The sequence below is a fragment of the Coenobita brevimanus genome, chromosome 84 (assembly GCF_032717465.1).
Source record: "Coenobita brevimanus isolate Jiangsu-jjx chromosome 84, ASM3271746v2, whole genome shotgun sequence".
Lineage (NCBI taxonomy): Eukaryota > Metazoa > Arthropoda > Malacostraca > Decapoda > Coenobitidae > Coenobita > Coenobita brevimanus.
In genome coordinates, this window is record NC_137037.1 from 24,451,401 (window position 1) to 24,460,168 (window position 8,768).

General features: G+C 42.8%; 1 non-coding gene across 1 annotated transcript; it reads left to right on the plus strand.

Annotated features, from left to right (window-relative positions):
* Positions 1-588: 588 nt before the first annotated feature.
* LOC145410261 (5S ribosomal RNA) lies at positions 589-707 on the plus strand. The gene has a single exon (XR_013899228.1). It is a non-coding gene; the product is annotated as a 5S ribosomal RNA (ribosomal RNA).
* The last annotated feature ends 8,061 nt before the right edge of the window (positions 708-8,768 follow it).

Consider the following 8,768-nt stretch of genomic DNA (forward strand, 5'->3'; position numbering starts at 1 on the left):
TTTCTTAGTTAATATTATAATTCCTCCTCCCTTTTTTAAATTTCTGTCTCTTCTCCATATATTGTATTCCTCTAAGTTTAGTATGACATTGGATATCCTTGGTGTTAATTTTATTTCAGGTAGGCATATTATTTGTGGTTCATTTTCTCTGACATAATCATTCACATCTAGTAATTTAGATACCATTCCATCCACATTTGAGTACGTCAACTTTATCATCTTGTTTATATACTTGTCATGACATGGTTTTACTACCTTCCTCCTTTTTATTCCATCCTGTTTGTGTACCTGCAATCCTATTACTTTGTGAAAATAATTTGTTCTTCTCTTCTGATCTTCCCTCATTTTTTGTTTTTGCTTCCTCCCTCTTCTCTTTCAGTAATTCCAGTTCCTCTTGTGTTAGGCATCTTTTTATCCATACATTTTTGAACCCCTCTTTTTAAATAAGATTCTTTGCATTTTTTAGTATCTCCTCCACAGTGTTTACACTCTGGAAAGTCACCTTTAGAGGTCTTGTCTTGCTTATCTCGTATTTCCCTAACCTTTTGTGTTCCTCTATGTCTTTACTACAGATTTCCTCTGATACTTGCCAACGGCCATACCACGTTGAGTACACCGCTTCCCATCCGATCAGCGAAGTTAAGCAACGTTGGGTCTGGTTAGTACTTGGATGGGTGACCGTCTGGGAACACCAGATGCTGTTGACATCCCTACGTATCAAGTGGGGTTGGTGGAGGATTAGTGCCCCTCCCTGTAAAACAATTAACTCTAAGCCCTTGGCTACCCCGTCTGGGATACATGGCGTCTGGCAATGAATGAATGACTTCTTTCAGTAAGCTCATTACATTTGCCATCTCCTTTTTGTCTCTTTTGATCTTGTTTTTTACTTCTTCCTCTTCTATACCAGTGATTACTATAGATTTGTTTATACCTACTGAATCTCTGACTAACTTTGGATTGTTTTGGATTATTCTTTTCACTTCCTGTTTAATGCTTTTTTCCTTCACCCTTGTTTCTAAGTCTTTCTTTACTTTCTTCATTTCAGCATACGTGGTTTCCACATCATTTTTGTAGCTTTGCACAGCTTCATTCACCTGGGTTATCTTCTCCTCAATATCACCGTTTTGGTCTGTCAGACTGCTTACTTGCCTAGTTGTCTCTGTATCATTTTTGAACTCTTCCATAACATTCTCGTGATTGACTACTGTAATTGCCATTTCACTCATTTTCTTCCTAAGTGTACTCAGTTTCACTGTTAGTTTACTGATGGTTGTGTCTTTCTTGTTGGCCTCTCTTCCTAATTTTTCTATTTCTTCCTTTTGCAAGTGCATCTGCTTCTTTATTTCATCAATTTCATTTTTGAAAGCCATTTCTAGTTTGTGTACACGTTCAACCAGTCTATTGTGAGTCTCCACTTCAACCAGTTCTTGGTAGAAATCATCATTTTGCTTTCTACCTTTATCCCTTTTCTTTTCCAGATTTGCTTTACTTAAGTATGTGTCCATTTTGCAATACTAAAAGTACAGTGTACTTACTGTACATTCCCTGGGGCAGTTGTAGTCTAAACAAACCTCAGCTGACTGAGCACATTCTTTCGCCTCTTGGTTCTGTTTTCTGTTTGAACAAGTGTGTGTGTGTGTGTGTGTGTGTGTGTGAGGACCTATCAATAAAGGTTTTCTGTGAAAAAATAAAGAAATAAACGGTTATTACACTAAACTTCACGGTTCATCTAATTTTACGTCATTCTACAGGACTGTGTACCTACACCACAATGAGGACAGTTAACAAGCACAGCAGACAACTCTATCAATTCTAGGAGCACACAGCAAGTGCAGGCAATAGAACAGACAAGTGCTTGTGGGCCCTTTGGGCCCTCTCACATTTGCTCCTCAGGAGGGCTCTCGTGCTGCACGCTTGCTTTCTCGTGCTTTGCACTCGTTTCCTCGTGCTTCTCACTTGTTTCTTCACACTTCACGCGCACGTTGCGATCATTTCAAGTAATCCGAGTCTCGTTTATGTGATGTTCTAGTCTAACGTTGTCACTATCGGCCATCAAGGTGACACTGAAGGGCCCATGATGGTTTGTTTACGTGTTGTTCTAGTCTAATGTTGTCACTTGGATTGTTTGCAGCTAACCAATTGATTGTGTTATTTGCAGCTTCGGGAACGGAACCCAAATTGTCCGCATGCAAGTCCGAGATATTAACCCCCCTGTCCCAACCGATTTTCCACCACTGACTCCCCCCAATCCTGTTCAATTTTGGAAAAAAAAAAATGGGGGGCTCAAACCTCCGCTTTTGGTGAGAAACATCGAAAATTTGTAGAGAAATCGTTCACCTGAGGTTAACTATACTGAATACAGGTAGCAGTACCCCATACCTTACTGGGTTTTCCATCAGGCTGGCTCCAAAGAAAACGAGTTCTATGGGAGGGTAACTATTCCTAACCACTCATGAACGGTATTTAATTATTTATTTGGTACGAATTTATATGTAGTATGAGAGTATATTGGTCTTCACACAGTAATATTGGCAATATAACCATTGTTTCACTCACCAAACACATCATCATACCTGACCTTTTTTCGCAACATTACCTGATCATCATTTCTGACTGTTTCTTCCTCTAATGCTACGTAAAATTTGTCCTCCACAATGTCATCGATTGGGGAATCACTCTGGCCTTGAATTTCGTACCATGGCATGACATGTTTTTACTGACCAGGTCACTGGTAACAAGAGTATTGCCAAGACAATGGCATGCAGGGGGGGGAGGTCATGCAGGGTAAGGCATTGACCATGCCTGGCAGTCTGTACAGGAAGGTGTCCCGTGTATACATACGAAAAGTCATGTGCGAAATTTGAAAATTGTGCAAATTAGGGACCTTGCAATTGTTGCACATTTACATACATCAACGGGAGCCACAGTGACAAAACATGTGGACATATATATATATACGTCAGGAGGAGTCAGCGGGTTAACCACTTGGCCACGGCAACCGACTGGGAGCCAGGAGCGGCAAATTTTGGTCAAAATTTGATCACAAGTGGTCCCTGCGGTCTATAAGTGGTCTGTACAGGTGCGGTTTCCCCCCGCAGGTATCGTATTCTGTAATGGGCTGGATATGCGTTTACGTTTTCTATGGTAAGGAATAATGGGACAAACAACACACAACACCTCTACATTTATTGAATTTGAACTAATAAACAATAACAGTAATAATATAATGGATTTCAGACACATATATAGGAAAAATAAGCATTGTACCATCGCGCGAGCATAGCGAGTTAGGTCTGAGTCGTAACATGCTATATGCTAAGTTTCTGGTATGAGTCAACCTATCATTTTTTCTACTTGTATACTTCTGTTTCAATGACAGTTTACCAATTACAACTGTTTGTAAGTGTTTTCAGATGTTTTCATTCATTATGATGACATGCAGCATAAGTTTAGCGCACATCAGCTTAGTAAGCGCACTCGCTATGACTCGTATTTCAACATACCAAATTGTTTTATCACTTTCCAATTATTTTCCCATTTACATAGAACCTTTCCTCCACCACTGTGAAGGTTTTCAATTATTTTCATTCATTACGAGGGCATTTAGCGATATGCTAGCGCCTATTCACGTAGCAACCACGATCTCAAACACTCGTGTTTCATCATCTACTTTATTTATTCACTCCAATTATATTTTCCCACTTACATTACACACGTTTACACACCTAGAATGCACTGTACATACTTACTGCCATTATTTATTCAAGTGAGCGTGAGAATATCGCCTGAAAATACCCTCACAAGGAATGTTTCGTCATACATAATACTCACACACTTATATACTAATTCACTCACACACTTATATACTAATTATTCACTTTATCACTTGCTGACTTTTATTTTGACTAATACGTGCCTTATTCATTCGACTAAGCGTCAGAATCTTATCTTTATAGACACGCTATGAATATTTGACTTAGAATATACATCATCATATACAATAATTTGAACTTATATTATACCCGTAAGAATGTCACATAATAATAAATATATAATAAGGGGCCGTATTTATTGCACTGAGCGACAGAATATCGCATCAAACAACCCTCTCTATGTAAGTTTCAACTTAGGGCAGATTTATATACTTACACCCAATGTTTTCACTTATGTTCTACCGTAGGCACTTTATACTAATATTTGGCGATCCACATGACTGATATTTTCACAGAGCGTCTGTCTGTCGCATTTACCTCATAATTTCAGCGTCCTTTCGCATTCACACCATGCTAAAATTGCAGCAACGTGTGATATTCACTAAAACATGGGTGAATACACAGACCCACGTCACACTGCACGCACTCATAGCGGGTGTCCTTCCTCTGTGTCGTGAGTCTCACCTGGGAATTACTGCACACGTGACACCTGCGCTGGGGCCTAGGTCTGTTGGGCTGGGGAGGGATAGGAGTGGGGAAATGGCGGCCGGATATTCTCTGGGGAGTCTGGGTAATAGGGGCAGTGTGGGGGCGCTGTTGGGGCCTTTCAACAGCATACTTAGCAAAGATTTCTCGTGTGAGCTCCCTCACAAACCCTTCAAATGTTTCCTGAACTCCTGTGGTCATGGCGTGAAGGTGGTGGCAATTCATAGCAGTGATATCTAGTAAGTGAAAGAACAGTTTCTTATACCACTTCATCGTGGTCCTGGCACACTCTACCGTCGATATCATGGAGTCAGACTGGTCCACGAGGCGCATGTTTATATTGTAATCCATTACACACTCAGGTTTCCAAACACGACGCCTGCTCTCGCTATGGTAATCAACAGAATCAGTATGGTGCATCAAGGGGCGGTGAACCGTGGACAAGAGGCTTACTTCTCTGTTGTGGTTCCACATTGTTGCAAGGATGTTGTTGGCTTTGAAGAAGACAACCTCACTCCTTGCAAGTTTCCGCCCTACCTTGACCATGTGACGCCGGTTCACCTTTACGGTTCCACAGACTCCCGTTTCATGTGTGTGAAGATAACGAGCGAGAAGAGGGCTAGTGTACCAGTTGTCGAGGTAGAGAACGTGACCACGATGAAGGTAGTCTTGTATCATCGTCTTTACCACTGCTCCCGAAAGTCTATACTTCGATCTTCTATTATGTCTGTCTGTGCACCGGTGTACAAGACTATGTCTTGCACGTATCCAGTCCTACAGTCACACATAACAAAGATCTTGAACCCAAAACGGTGCCTTTTGCTGGGTATATACTGTCTGAATGAAATATTGCCTCTCCACAACACGAGACTCTCGTCTATGACGAGATCTCTATAGGGATAGAATGAGGATCGAAAGGTTTGCCTGAGGTGATCAAAGACCAACCGAATTCGCCTCATTTTGTCAGTGTTGTTTGCATTTGCAGGGTCATTAGCATCATAAAAATGGAGGCGACTTAGAATTTGTTGAAACCGATTACGGCTCATCACTTGACCAAATATGGGGGTAAACATAACAGGGTCCCTAGTCCAGTAAGCAGGAATTCTATTTTTTCTTATTATACCCATCAAAAGGACAAGGGCAAAAAATAAGAACATTTCTGGAATGGAGACAGGGTAATCATAAATCATAGAATGCCTACTCCTTGTTCCCAATCTTTCACTTTCTAGGCGCTGGGTGCTTGCAAACAGGTTTGTTTGAAAAACGATCTGATCTACGAAGGCCTCACTGAAAAACAGGTGGAAAAAATCCAACCTGCTTGAATTACAGTAAATACCTGGTGCAATGCAGCCAGATCGCCCTTGCTCAGTGAAGGGGTGAATGAGGGGAGAAAAATCACTCCCATCCTCCCAATCCCACGACACAAATCCCTCGTCCCCATCACCGCCTTCGTCTGGGTGGGGAGGAGATCCTGGTTGGGGAGGTTGGGGAGAAGGAGTACGGAGGGCTTCCCCACTGTCACTCCTCTTCCCTCTGCCTTTACCCTTTCCCTTTCCCTTACCCTTACGGCCTTGAGGAACATTAGGGGGCTGTGGGGATGAAATTGTTGAATATTGGGGAGCAGAAGATGTGCTGGGGAGTGGTTCCTCCCCACCTTCCCCCTCCATTACCACACCACGTGCTCTCTCATGCAACCTTGCTCGACCACGTGTTAGGGGATATTGGGGAGCATAAGACGTGCTTTGGAGTGGTTCCTCCCCACCTTCCCCCTCCCTCACAACCCCACGTGATAATGAACGCACCCGCACTGGCCCACGTGATCCACTCTGCCGCCTCACACTGCGTAGGGAGAGCAATGACTCACCCACGTCACTCTCACTTTCCCTAATCCCAGGACTTTCCATTTCACTCCCCACTCCCTCCACTTGACTTCCTAGCTCCCCAAACAGAATGCTAGGCCCATACCTGCTCATACGACGTGGTGTGCGCTCTGGGCCACGATGTGTAATCACCTCCCGTCCATACCACGTGGCAGCACGTCCCACGGCTCCGTCCTCGTCCTCGTCCTCGACCTCGAATTCTGCTTCCAAGGCATGCTGGGGATAGGGATATGATATACCACGTGCCTTCTTTGCCTCCTACCCCTCTCTAGCAGCACGGTAAGTCACGTACTTCCGCTTCCTGGGTGATGGAACTTCCTCGTCACTGCTGGTGGTTTCTTCCTCCTCTGGCTGCACATAATCCTTGTCCATCTCCTCGTCATCCAGTGGGGAATCACTGTCGCCGGTAAAGGTGTCCAGGGCGACTTGAATTTCGCTCTCTGAGAGACCTCTCTTAGCCATGTCTGAGCAGGACCATGGCTACCAGGTGAGTGGACGAGTTGCGGGCTAGCGCGGGTCGCGCAGGGTCGCCGAGTGTCCCCGCCTGGTGGCAGGTAGGGGAAGGTCAGGCGAGGGTACGTACTGCGAAATTTGAAAATTGTCGAAAATTATGCACATTGCAATTGCACGACGTACTGGTACGTTGCCGGGACTGGCAAATGCAAATCGTTGCAACGTACCCATATGTCGTCGGGACGGGGCGGGTTAAATAAGGTAAAAAAATTTCAATCGTGATGGGACCAAGTTTTTTCACATCAGCGAATTTTTTGTTATTTTTGTGCCAATTTTGGTGCAATTTTAATGTGTAGTTTCGGCTCCCCAAAATACACACACAGACACATGGCTACTGCTACAGTATATTAGGTAGCTCCAAAAGATTTAGGGAATAATGTCATACTTGGCCCTATGATCGATTTCCGTAAATGGTTGCTATACATTGATTTCTGTTTGAACCATCTCCCCCTCATCATCATCATCATCATCATCATCATCATCATCATCATCCACCTCCTCCTCCACCTCCTCCTCCTCATCATCATCATCAGAAAATACCGTGTCTTAAACCAAGCCTCACCCATGCTATGGAATGTGGGAAAAAGATGTAGTACTGACCCAAGTCAACAGTCACACAACAGCCATAGACCACAATCTCAATGACTTGAGATATTTCATAGTATTTATCCTTGACTTATTTCATTCACAAAACATGCCTTAACCCCTTAAATAATAAGATATATTATTTGTGTTATTCTATTATCTCAAGACGAGTTTATTCAACTTACGATATCGAATTGGGGTGGGTTGTTGTTGTTGTTTTGGCCACAGGTTCATTTGAAATGTGAACTCAGTGGACTTCAGGCTGAAGTTGTCTTTCTGCAGGCCATCATTCTCCTGTCGGAGGATGTGAAAGGAGTTGAGGAACGTTTGTATAACCAGACAGTGTAGTCCAATTGTATCTGTGCCTCCAAGTGAAGGCATTCCTCTCCAGCATCAGTTAATCGAGGTACAGCACATAGAGCTTTCATCAAGTTTTCATCAACTCCTTCACTAAGAGGTCCCTCCTAAGCGAAACTAACTGTCTGGTTGTGGCAAGAATAAAATCAAATGATCTGTTATGGGATTGGAGCAATACCTATTACTTTATTATCTGCTTTACTCATTGAGTCTGATTACCTTTTTTATTCTACTGCTGTTACCACCAGATAATTAAATTAAGCTCACAGGAGACTTTTGAACAGGGCAGGGTGGAAAATAACCCTTACCCATTTTACTTTAACTTGCCAAAAATCTGTCATCTCCAACTTCAGTGCTGAGTTGTAACAATAGACCAGTACTATAAACTGATGACGGTCATATTGAAGTGCTACGGAAAGGATATCGAGTCATTGCACTCTCTTCTTCCGCCACTGAAATAAGTAAAATAAACTGTTAAAAAGACGAAAATATGGGCAAAGTTTACATGAAACAACCATAGATATTCTTCCTAGTTTGAATGAACTTGTGTGGTGATTGATTAAAATGAAAACTACGTCAGAGGACCAAAGAGGTAATTGTCGACATAGTCAAATTTAAAGATTTGAGGAGAGGATAATTAGGCCTCATAATCATGGTAGGAGTGTCATAAGAAAATGCACCTTTCATAAGCAAATACAGGTGTCACAAACACTTCAATGCCCAATGAGACCACTCAGCACTTGTTCGATGAGCCATTTCTGGATCACGCTTCACTTTGCTCGAAACCATAGATTCATGCATCGACATGGGAGCAAGTGTTTCCCTGCCTGATAGTTTGCTCCTGCAAACGATGCGAACAATTCAGGTCAAAGCATCCAATTACAAAATTTCAATTGGCATGAAACTGAAACGGACCCATGTCTAACCCAGGTGCGACCATCGTGACTAATTTCATCGAAATCCATTTTCCAGTGTCGGCTGTGCCACACACACACACACACACACACACACACAC